Consider the following 13,096-nt stretch of genomic DNA (forward strand, 5'->3'; position numbering starts at 1 on the left):
TCACATTAATATCACATGCTGTAAACATTGGTATGTATTTATCCTGTAGTATGCTGATTTTAATTCTTTTGGCTAAATAACTAGGAGTGGGATATCTGGATTTTAGGGTGAATTCATTTGTGCTCATTTGAGAAATCTCCATACTCATTTCCAAAGTGGTGGTACTAATATGCAGTCCCACCAATAATGTATGTGTACCTTTCTTCCCACACCATTGCCAGCAATTATCATTAACTTGATGATTGCCATTCTGAGGTGAGATGAAATCTTAGTTTAACTTTTTTTTTTTTTTGTACTGGGGATTAAACTTGGGGCACTTGACCACTGAGCCACATCCCCAACCCTATTTTGTATTTTATTTAGAGACAGGGTCTTACTGAGTTACTTAGCACCTTGCTTTTGCTGAGGCTGCTTTGAACTTTCGATCTTCCTGTCTCAGCCTCCCAAGTCACTGGTTTTACAGGCATGTGCCACTGCACCCGGCAGCTCTTAGTGTAGTTTGATTTTGCTAAAAATGTTGAACATTTTTTTTCCATATGTTTTTTGTTCATTTGTATTTCTTCTTTAGAAAATATCTAATTAAATATTTTTGCCCATCTTTTAGTGGGTTTTTAAAAACATTTTATTTATTTATTGGTGTTAAGTGTTTTGAGGGTTTTTTGTTTGTTTGTTTTGGGGTCTAAATGTTTTTATTTGAAACAAATAGTTGTACTAAGCAAGACCTTACTTTCCCCACTCCAAACTAAAATATCATAATAGCTGCAAAATTCATTAGGTAAGCACAACCTTCTCATCATGGTTGGGGTAACCTATTTATAAGCAGTTGTTCTTATGTAAAATATTACCCCAGACTACTAGCATCATACAAAATGGTCTTAATACTGTGTGGGGGCAGTATGTTCTGTAAGAATTGAAAGGTAGAAGAAGCACAAACACAACCCATTGTTTAAAAAAGCTAAATAATTCAAAGTAGAATTTTCAATCCTCACAGCCACCATGCTGTTTGGCTTCTTCCAAAAACTTGTCAAAACCCAAAGGATTTTCTTCCAACTGAACTGGTCTTCTCGGCCTCTCTAAGGTTTGAACCAGAAAACTTGTCAGGAACAAATCTGTTGGTCTTTATTCTGGTTTCTAGGTCATTACCAAACATGTTCTTGTCCAGATTTTTACTGAGCCTATAAATACTCTGGGCCTTATCTTTACCACCTCTCCAGGCTTGATCATAAACACTGTAAATTTCATTCTCTGCATCTAGGAATCCACTGTCCATACCCTTGGATTGGTTGAAAAGCTTTTGGTTATAATGCACTTCATTAGAATTCCAAGGACTAGGTACACCAAGAGTAATGACTTCACTGATATTTCTATTCTCATTTCTCTGCAGCTTTGACCTCTTATCAGAAGCTGCCCTAAGAATATTCCAGTCATGCAGTTTCTCTTATTGTCTATCATGACCGATTTCATCTCTCTCATGTGCCTAACTATCCTCTTTTTCCACACAGGTCTTGATCCTGCTCTCTTCTCTCTGGTTTTTGGGGCCATTTTTTAAAAAGTTTTCCTTCATATTTCTCCTTTTTTTTTTTTGAGCCATCTTTTGCTACTTGTGCATCCATTTCCACAGCTTCATGAACCTTCCGATCAGCAACGTTGAGCACTTTGGCCAGTTTGGCAAAATTCTCTGTTATGTTTACTGTCCGAAGTCCTCTTCCATCAGCAGCTAGACATTTATCAAATGAAATTTTTTAATCCTTTGCATTTTTCCAGTTGGAAGTACAAGGAGGAATCTGCCACTCTTGTTGTCCCTTCACAGTAACCTTTTGACTAGGAGAATGCATGACAGGTGTAAGAAGAATGCAAGACAGGTGTAGGGAATTTTCTTATTAACCTTGAATCTTGAAGATACCATTGGATCATTCTGCATTTCTATCATTCAAATAACCATCTGTTTAGCTCCAGAGTTGAAAGCTACTCCCTGCTGAGATGGTGTGTAGGGGATGTCCTGAGCAGGAGCCAGTTTATCAGCTGCTGGTACTGGCATGGCTGCGGCAAACTTTTTGCTTACTGATTTCTCTAAGGCTACCCTTGACTTTTCTGTTATCTCTTTAATAGCTTCTTCAGCAGGTCTTTTCTGGATCATCTATATTCATAACCTTCTTTGGAACCAGGTCAGTGAATTTGCTATAAATGACCTTGTCTTTTGACTGTCATTTTTGAGCAATTGCATCATATTTAATTTTTCCTCAGGATCCACCTGAATGGCCAGTGCATTTGACATTTTTTCCCTTTGGTCTCATATCCAATGGATACTGCACTACATGGATCTCAGGAAAAGAACTTCCATTTCCAAAATTCTCTAACAACTAAGATATCCATCCTTTTCAGTACCTGTATCCAGGTGGGGCTTCTCTTTGGGAGGAGGCCAGTGAGGTCTGCCATGACCTCCGAGATCTTGTTTTTTCTTCAGCCTCAAGCTGCTCTTGAGACAGCTGGGTAGGTGTCCATAAAAAGCTGAGCTTTGGGCAGGCGGGAGTGCCCTCTAACCCACCCGATGCTTCAGGGAAGAACACAGGACACTAGGCCAAGCAATGGTTCTTGGCCACAAAGACCCTCAGGGAAGACCCCAGCTTCAGTGAGGCCTAGTTCTCACAGCAGGCAGCCCGAAGATATAGCCATGATCTCAGCCTACGTTGTTTGGAGTTCCAGGCCAGTTCACCGCCTGGGGTGTGTGGACAAAGAAAAAGAAAAATGTGGTTACACAAAGACCCTCCCCCATATGCAGGACCCGAATCCTTTTCAGTTTTTATATACTCTGGATATTAACCCCCTGTCAGAAGAGTGACTGGCAAAGATTTTCTCCCATTCTGTAGACTCTTTCTTTACACTCTTAATGAATTCCTTTGCAGAGCCATGGTGTAGTCGGCTGCTGGAATCTCATGTATTCTTCGCTGAAGCATCCGGTGGGTTAGAGGGCGCTCCCTTTGCTGTGCAGAAGCTTTTAAATTCAATGACATTGCACATTGATACTTGTTTTTATCTCTTGAGCTTTAGGAGTCTTATTAAGGATATTGAACCAATATTGCATCCTTTGGATGAATCCAACTTAATCATGGTGTACAATCTTCTTAATGTGTTTTTGAACGTGGTTTGCTAATGTTTTACTAGTATTTTTGCAATCAGGGATCTTGGTGTGTACTTTTCTTTCTCTGAACCTATTTTTTCTTCTAGGAGTTTTAATGCTCCTGGTCTAATTCCTATGTTTTTTTTTTTTTTTTTTTTATCCACTTGGAGTTGATTTTTGTGGAGCAGGAGGCATAGGGATCTAGTTTCATTTTTCTACAAATAGATACATGGTTTTCCCATCACCATTTGTTAAAAGAGTTTTGTTTTTTTCCAATGTATGTTTTTGGCAACTTGGTCAAATGATGACTGTGTTTATGTCTGGTGTGTTTGTCTATGTGTCCTCTAGTCTATTCCATTGATCTTTGTATTTATTTCATTTTTTTTTTTTTTTTTTTGGTGGGGATACCAGGGATGACACTCAGGGGCACTGAACCACAAGCCACATCCCCAGCCCTATTTTGTATTATAATTAGAGACAAGGTCTTACTGAGTTGCTTAGGGCCTGGCTTTTGCTGAGGCTGGCTTTGAACTCCCCATCCTTCTGCCACAGCCTCCTAAAATGCTGGGATTATAGGAGTGTGCCACCCCACCCAGCTTAATCTTCATATTTATTTTTATGCCAATACTGATTTTGTAATTATAGTTCTGTAATATAATTTGAGATCAGTTATTGTGATGCCTCCAACCTTGCTTTTGTTGCTCAGGATTGCTTTGGCTATTCTGAGCCTTTTATTCTTGCATAAAAATTTTAGAACACTTTTTTTTCTGGTTCTGTAAGGATTAACATTGGTATTTGATATGTATCTCTAGATTGCTTTTGGTGATATGGTCTTTTTGATTATTTTAATTTTACCTACCCTAAAACATGTTCAGTTTTTACATCTTCTAAGGTTTTCTTTAATTTATTTCTTCAGTATTTTATAATTTTCATTGTAGAGGTATTTTACTTTGTTACATTTATTCATAAGTATTTTTTTTGAGGCTACAGTGAATGAAGTAGTTTCCTTGTTTTTTTAAATTTATTTATTTATTTTTTAGTTTTCGGTGGACACAACATCTTTATTTTATTTTTATGTGGTGCTGAGGATCGAACCCAGCGCCCCACACATGCCAGGTGAGCGTGTTACTGCTTGAGCCACCTCCTCAGCCCAGTTTCCTTGATTTTTTTCTGGGTAGGTTCATCATTGACACATAGGAAAGCTATTGATTTTTTTTGTATGTTAATCCTGCTGATTTGCTGAATTTGTTGATCAGAGGTAGACATCTTCCGGTGTGTGTGTGGGAAATATAAATATATATATATATATATATATATATATATTTGCAGGGGGGCTGTCCTCTGTGTATAGGATCATGTCACCAGCAAACAGAAATAGTTTAACTTCTTCATTTCCTATTTGCATCCCTTTAATTTTCTTCTCTTGCCTCATTGCTCTGGCTGGAATTTCAAGAACCATAATGAATAGGAGTGGTGAGAGTGGACATCCTTGTCTTGTTCCTGATTTTAGAGGAAAAGCTTTCAGTTTTTAAATTAGCTTTGGATTTGTCATATATAGACTTTATGATATTTAGGTAATTTCCTTCTATCCCTAATTTCTTCAATGCTTTTTACATAACTGGGTGGTAAATTTTGCCAAAGGCTTTTTCTGCATCTGTAGAGATAATTGTGCAATTTTTGTTCTTGAGTCTATGTGATGAATTACATTGATTTATGTATATTGAACCAATATGGCATCCTTTGGATGAATCTAACTTAATCATGGTATATAATCTTCTTAATGTGTTTTTGAACATGGTTTGCTAATGTTTTACTAGTATTTTTCCATGTATGTTCATCAGGGATCTTGGTCTGTATTTTTCTTTCCTTGATGTGTGTTTTTGTGCTTTTGGTATCAGGATGATACTGCCTTCATAATATGAGTTTGAGAGTATTCTTGTTTTTTATTACATATAAGAATATGAGGAGAATTGACATTAGTTATTTAAGAGTCTGATAGAACTCAGGTGGACTTTTCTTTGTTCAATAACTTTTAATTGCTGCTTTAAACACATTGCTTGCTATTGATCTGTTTCTATTTCCTATATCTCTTTGGTTCAATTTGAGAAGGACATATGTGTCTAGAAATTTGTAAATATTTTCTAGATCTTCCAATTTATTGAATATAAGTTTTTAAAATAGACCTTAAAGGTCCTCTGAATTTTAGACATGTCTGTGGTGATCTCTCTTTTTTTATCTCTAATTTTGTTGATTTGCGTCATTTCTTTCTTTCAGGTAAATTGGCTAGAGGTTTATTAATCTTATTTATCTTTTCAAAAAACCAATTCTTTAGTCCATTGATCCTTTGTATTTTTTAAATTCTCTATTTCATTGATTTTGGCTCTGATTTTTATTATTTTCTGTCTTCCATTGGTTTTGGTATTAGTTTGTTCCTGTATTTCTAGGACTTTGACATGTAGCATTAGATTGTTCATTTGGGATCATTCTGATTTTTTTTGTGTGTGCTGTTACTGTGTATGTGTACATGTGTGTATGTATATAGGCACTTAATGCTAAATGTTCTCTTCTTAAAACTGCCTTCATAGTGTCACAGAGATTTTAGTATGTTGTATCTCTATTCTTGTTTGATTCTAGATTTTATTTATTTCTGATCTCATTTTTCTATGACCCATTCATTTAAAAGATAATCGTTAAATACCCATGTTTTTATGTGGTTTCTATACTTTTTTCCTGCTATTGAGTTCGAATTTCACTTCATTATGACCTGATAAGGTACCAAGGACAATATAATTTTTTTTGTTTCTATCAACACTTGCTTATTGACCTCAAATATGGCCTATTTTGGGAAAAATACCACGAGTTCCTGAGGAACAAAAATTCAGCTGTTGTTGGATGAAATATTATATAGACATATTTTGCATTCATTTGATTTATAGTATTGTATAAATCACAATTGTATGCATTGATTTTATGTTTGGATGATCTATCTATTGTAGGAGGGGTATATTCAAATCACCCAATATCATTGTATTGAGGTCTGACTGGACTTGTACTAAAGAAGTGTTTGTTTCATGTAATTAAGTGCATCAACACTTGGGGCATAAATACTTCTTATCATTATATCTTCTTTTTTGATCATTCCTTTTAACATTTTATAGTGAGTTTCCTCATCTCTTCTGATTAATTTTTGCTTAAAATCTATTTTATGAGCTATGAGAAAAACTATTCCTGTTTGTTTTTGGATTTCATTTGAATTGATGATATTTTTTTCATTTTTTACTTTAAGTCTTAAATATATTGGTATTTAATATGAGTATCTTACAAACAGCATATGTTGCTTTTGGTTTTCCAATACATTCTGCCAGTCAGACCATATATATCCAGAATTATTGTGAGATGCCTGCTGTTCTGAGACATTTTGTTTCATAGATTTAATTTATTCATAATTTTTACATATTTAATTGCTCTTTTGGAGAGTTTCAACCATTTGAGAGCTCTGGTATTTGTTTTTGAGTTCTTTGTATAATATTTCTTTGGTTTAGTGATCATGAAATATTTTAATTTATAGTTCCTTCTTTAAGTTGATTTATCATGTATTTTGTCATAGTAACAAAAGCTGACTAATAAATCTTTCAACTTGCTTGGACTTCTGAGGGTGCGGAAGGCTAATTAGTTTCCTCCTATTAAATATCCTAATATGTTCATTTTATTATTCTTATTTTTTCTCTGCCCAAAATTTCTTATACTTTTGTACATATTCTGGGTATTGACCACAGCCTACCAGATGAAGAAAATGAAACTGAATGTGGTGGTTACATAATATATATATATAATAAATATATAATAATTATATTTATAATATATATAAATATGTAATAATTGGTTATTATAATTAAAGTTATATGACAAATAACTTTAAAAGCATTTTAACAACCAAACACTACCATACATAGGGCCTTGATAATAAAGGTCATCTCACTGAGTGACTCTTTTTAAACAATCTCAGCTTCATTTATTCTACACACTAGCAATATGCCATATGATGGCATTATACTGTGGTATCCTTATATTAATGTTCCACTTTCTCTCCTCTGTTTTGCTTTTTAATGGCAATCTTGCATTTTTATATTGCACTAAGCCAACAGACTGTATGGTAGCTAATGACATGTGTTTCTGCTGTCAAAACACATTATATGAAGTCTTCCAGAATTTGAATGTGAAGTCTTAGTTAGCAAATATTTTGCCAATGCTAAAGTATATGTATGCTCATTTTATGAAAAAAGTTATTCTAATATAAAGAATATAAACATGATAATGCAGACAACCCATTAAATGCTCTTGCAATGAGAATCTTTTTAAACCTTCTAGTTACACTTTATGCGAATTTCTAATTCCCAGTCTCTGCCACCACCTCTTGTCTGCTAATGAATCTGTAACCATAATGCTAAGGCCAGGTGTAATTCTACATTTGTGATGGATGAATCTCAAAGAGCAAGTTAAAATATTTTTCCAACTTCCCTGAGTCTTTTCCTGGAATTCAGCTTCAGCTGGGCAGATTTCTCTGGTCACTCTACTGTGCTAACAATCTCACAGTGTGTGAAATGACACCTGCTGAAGATGATTGGTAGTGCAGGCAATATGAAGTACATCAAAGAATGTGTTCTCTTTTGTTCAAATCATAATCTCTATTCCAAAGAGATTGATTTTAACATTAGAATAAAGATAGTCTTCTGTCTGGGCTTGTTCTTAACACTTGGTTCTGCATCATGCAAGTGACAGTATAGGACTGTTTCACCAAAAACTTAACTATTGATTAAACACCTTTGTCCTGGAGAGAAGCCTATTTCCTCTATTGATATGTAATGGCAGAAATGGAGTTTCAGATCTAATACTGCTTAAGTGGCACATAAATGTTACTTTGTCTGTTAGCTACGACTCTTTTTCAAGAAAAGCAGTTTGCGACTCGGGGCCCGGGGACTGTGGTACTTGCCGGCCGTCGCCTCCCCGGCCCCGGGCGCTGCTGGAGAAAAACACAGACCAGGACGCGGCGCGGCTGGCTAGAAGCCGGGAACTCCGGGGGCGGAGAGAGCGACCAGGGCAGCGCTGACTGTGGAGGCCGTGGAGGAGAGAGGCGTGGGAGCTCGAGGCAGAGACACACCCGGAGAGAGCGAACCAGCACCCCGCCATCATCCCGAAATAGCGAGAAGAGGAAGATGGCGGCGGGAAGTGAGTAAGCCTCTCCGTGTTCCGCGCCCCGCACCGCCGCGTCTGAAAAGCTGAGACTGACAGCGGCGACTCAGCATTAAGTCATCCAGCCGAGGCGGCTGGTCAGCCCTTCTCATCCTGCGGAGGTGGATGCCTGCCGGGCCTTCGTGGGTAGTGGCCGCAGGGTCCAGGCGGGGCTTGGGAGACAGTGGGGACCCGCCCGAGGCGTTGGTCGCCCGGCAGGGGGAGGCGAACTGTCGCCGTTTGCGGAGGACACCACTGTGGCAGAGGGCTGGAGTCACAGGGCTGCAACGCAGGAGATAACTTCATTGAAGCCTGCTGCTACAGGTGTGTGGACACCTGGCTTTCCCTCTCCACGCATCGGGGAAAACTTAAGAGCCCGTCCCAGCTCTCCCGTGAGTGCTACAGCCAGCCCGAGGGAGTCGGGGGTGGTGAGAGTTTGCCGCTCCCGCCAGGGCTGACTGCTGAGGTCTCTTGCACCAGCTACGGGGGTGTGGCTACAGGAGGGCAAGCAAAATTCGCTGAGGATTCTCAGCACCAAGCTCTACAAAATTAGGGTCTGAGGGAATGGCAATCTGGAGGAGTGAGCCCAGTTGTTCATGAAAACAGGGCTCCCGGGAGCAGCAGACCTGGCCTGTAGCCAGTACTGTGGTGAGAGGGGCCTGGCTAGAGGAAAAGTGGAAGGGATTGGACACAAGAGGAGGCCCTAGGCACTCAGGTTTGGAGACTCACCCAGTCTGGGAGGAGCTGCTGCACAGTGATTGGTTCCAGCGCACTGACGGGAAACACTTGACCTGGTGGGCACAGCGCCACCTAGTGGAAGAGAAGTTAATCAAACTCTAAGACGGCATTTATTAGGTATTTTTTTTTTCTCTTGATTGGGGTTTTTCTTTCATCTTCATTTTTCTATCTTGTTTTTTTTTTCTTTTTTTCTTCTTTTCTCTTTCTTTTCTTCTTTCTCTTCTAATCTTAATTTTAATTTTTTTAATTATTATTAATATTTTTTTTAAATTTTTGTTCTTTTTTAGTTCCTATTTCTTTCTTCTTTTGTCTGTTCATTTTTCTTATCCCCCTTCCTTGAATTCTACCTGCCTACTCTCATTCTCCTTAGTGACTTCTTCCCTTCCCTTCTAATACCTTTCCTCCCTAGCATCAAATAAATTTATAGGAATAAACAGTAACTCAGCAGTCAATCAGAACAAGAAGCAACATGAGCAGCTTCAAGAAACAAGGAAGAAAAGGAGTACAAACAATGCAGGATAGCCTAAATATTCAGGAGGACCTAGAGTCATCAGAAAAATGGTCATATAAAGACCTCAAGGAACACCTTAGACAGATGGAATGGAACATCAAAGAGGATACAAGACAGCAAATTCAAGCAGCGAAAGAACACATTGAGAATGAGTTACATAAACACCTAAGAGAAGAAGTCAAGCATCTTTATCAGGAGATAGAGATTATAAAGAATAATCAAACAATAATTCTAGAAATGAAGGAAATGTTAAACCAGATTAAAAACTCAATTGAGAGTATCACTAACAGAGTGGAATAAGTAGAAACCAGAACGTCAGATAATGAAGACAAAATATACCATCTTGAAAAGAGTCTAGCCAACTCAGAAAGGCTGGTAAAAAATCATGAGAAAAACATCCAAGAGATTTGGGATAACATGAAGAAACCAAACTTACGAGTCATCGGGATAGAAGAAGGTACAGAGATTCACACCAAGGGAATGAGAAACCTGCTGGATGAAATAATTACAGAAAACTTTCCAGAAATAAAAAAGGAAATAGATATACAAATTGAAGATGCATACAGGACACCGAGCACACAAAATCACAGTAGACCAACGCCAAAACACATTGTTATGAAGATATCCAATATACAGAACAAAGAGAAAATATTAAAAGCTACAAGAGAAAGGAGACAGATTACATTTAGGGGTAAACCAATACGGTTAACAACGGATTTTTCATCACACACACTGAAAGCAAGAAGGTCATGGAACAATGTATTTCAAACACTGAAAGACAATGGATGCCAACCAAGAATTCTGTATCCAGCAAAATTAAGCTTCAGGTATGACAACGAAATAAAGATCTTTCATGATAAACAAAAGTTAAAAGAATTTGCAGCCAGAAAACCTGCATTGCAAAGCATTTTGAGCAAAACACTACACAAGGAAGAAATGAAAAACAATAACCAAAACCATCAGTGGGAAGTGCCTCAGTAAAGACAGAGGGCGAGGGGAAAGATAATCACGGAGAAACAAACTAAATATTTAAAAAAAAAAACGAGGATAAACAATCAAACATGGATGGAAGTTCAAACCATATATCAATAGTAACTCTGAATGTTAATGGCCTAAACTCTCCAATAAAGCGACAGAGGCTGGTATCATGGATTAAAAAAACAAATCCAACAATATGCTGCCTCCAGGAGACACATCTGATTGGAAAAGACATACACAGGCTGAAGGTGAAAGGATGGGAAAAAATATACCACGCACACAGTTCTCGTAAGCAAGCAGGAGTGGCCATCCTCATATCGAATAAAATCGACTTCAAGACGAAGTTAATCAAAAGGGATAAACAAGGGCATTATATACTGTTAAAAGGAACCATTCACCAACAAGACATAACAATTATCAATATTTATGCACCAAACAATGGTGCTGTGACATTCATAAAACAAATTCTCCTCAAGTTCAAGAATCAAATAGACCACAACACAATAATTATGGGTGACTTCAACACACCTCTCTCACCATTGGACAGATCCTCCAAACAAAAATTGAATAAAGAAACTATAGAACTCAATATCACAATCAACAACCTAGACTTAACTGACATATATAGAATATATCAACCATCATCAAATGGATATACTTTTTTCTCAGCAGCACATGGATCCTTCTCAAAAATAGACCATATATTATGCCATAGGGCAACCCTCAGTAAATATAAAGGGGTGGAGATAATACCATGCATTTTATCTGATCATAATGGAATGAAATTGGAAATCAATGATAAAAGAAGGAAGGAAAAATCCTACATCCCATGGAAAATGAACAATATGTTACTGAATGATCAATGGGTTACAGAAGACATAAAGGAGGAAATTAAAAAATTCTTAGAGATAAACGAAAATACAGACACAACATATCAGAATCTATGGGACACAATGAAAGCAGTTTTAAGAGGAAAATTCATCGCCTGGTGGTCATTCCTCAAAAAAAGAAAAAAACAACAAATAAATGAGCTCACACTTCATCTCACAGCCCTAGAAAAGGAAGAGCAAAACAACAGCAAATGTAGCAGAAGGCTAGAAATAATTAAAATTAGAGCGGAAATCAATGAAATTGAAACAAAAGAAACTATTGAAAAAATTAACAAAACTAAAAGTTGGTTTTTCGAAAAAATAAATAAGATCGACAGACCTTTAGCCATGCTAACGAAGAGAAGAAGAGAGAGAACTCAAATTACTAACATACGGGATGAAAAAGGCAATATCACAACAGATGCTACAGAAATACAGAAGACAATAAGAAATTATTTTGAAAACCTATATTCCAACAAAATAGAAGATAGTGAAGACATCGATAAATTTCTTAAGTCATATGATTTTCCCAGACTGAGTCAGGAGGATACACACAATTTGAACAGACCAATATCAATGGATGAAATTGAAGAAGCCATCAAAAGACTACCAACCAAGAAAAGCCCAGGACCGGATGGGTATACAGCGGAGTTTTACAAAACCTTTAAAGAAGAATTAAAACCAATACTTTTCAAGTTATTTCAGGAAATAGAAAAAGAGGGAGCTCTTCCAAATTCATTCTATGAGGCCAACATCACCCTGATTCCGAAACCAGACAAAGACACATCAAAGAAAGAAAACTACAGACCAATATCTCTAATGAACCTAGATGCAAAAATCCTCAATAAAATTCTGGCGAATCGAATACAAAAACACATCAAAAAAATTGTGCACCATGACCAAGTAGGATTCATCCCTGGGATGCAAGGATGGTTCAACATACGGAAATCAATAAATGTTATTCACCACATCAATAGACTTAAAGATAAGAACCATATGATCATCTCAATAGATGCAGAGAAAGCATTCGACAAAGTACAGCATCCCTTTATGTTCAAAACATTAGAAAAATTAGGGATAACAGGAACTTACCTTGACATTGTAAAAGCTATCTATGCTAAGCCGCAGGCTAGCATCATTCTGAATGGACAAAAGTTGAAGGCATTCCCTCTAAACTCCGGAACAATACAGGGATGCCCTCTATCTCCACTTCTATTCAATATAGTTCTCGAAACACTGGCCAGAGCAATCAGACAGACGAAAGAAATTAAAGGCATAAAAATTGGAAAAGAAGAACTTAAATTATCACTATTTGCAGATGACATGATTCTATACCTAGAAGACCCAAAAGGGTCTACAAAGAAACTACTAGAACTAATAAATGAATTCAGCAAAGTGGCAGGATATAAAATCAACACGCATATATCAAAGGCATTTCTGTATATCAGCGACAAAACTTCTGAAACGGAAATGAGGAAAAACACTCCATTCACAATATCCTCAAAAAAAATAAAATATTTGGGAATTAACCTGACAAAAGAGGTTAAAGATTTATATAATGAAAACTACAGAACCCTAAAGAGAGAAGTTGATGAAGATCTTAGAAGATGGAAAAACATACCCTGTTCATGGATAGGCAGAACTAACATCATC

At 37.1% G+C, this 13,096-nt stretch overlaps 1 pseudogene across 1 annotated transcript in view; it reads right to left on the reverse strand.

The window, feature by feature from the left end:
- Positions 1-978: 978 nt before the first annotated feature.
- The window catches only part of LOC308631403 (SNW domain-containing protein 1-like), a 58,919-nt pseudogene continuing 46,801 nt past the window's right edge, over positions 979-13,096 (reverse strand). Inside the window, exon 4 of the transcript in view lies at positions 979-2,551. The product of the transcript in view is annotated as an SNW domain-containing protein 1-like (transcript). The remainder of the gene's footprint in view (positions 2,552-13,096) is intronic.

Source organism: Spermophilus citellus (assembly GCF_964194105.1).
Source record: "Spermophilus citellus genome assembly, chromosome: 12".
Lineage (NCBI taxonomy): Eukaryota > Metazoa > Chordata > Mammalia > Rodentia > Sciuridae > Spermophilus > Spermophilus citellus.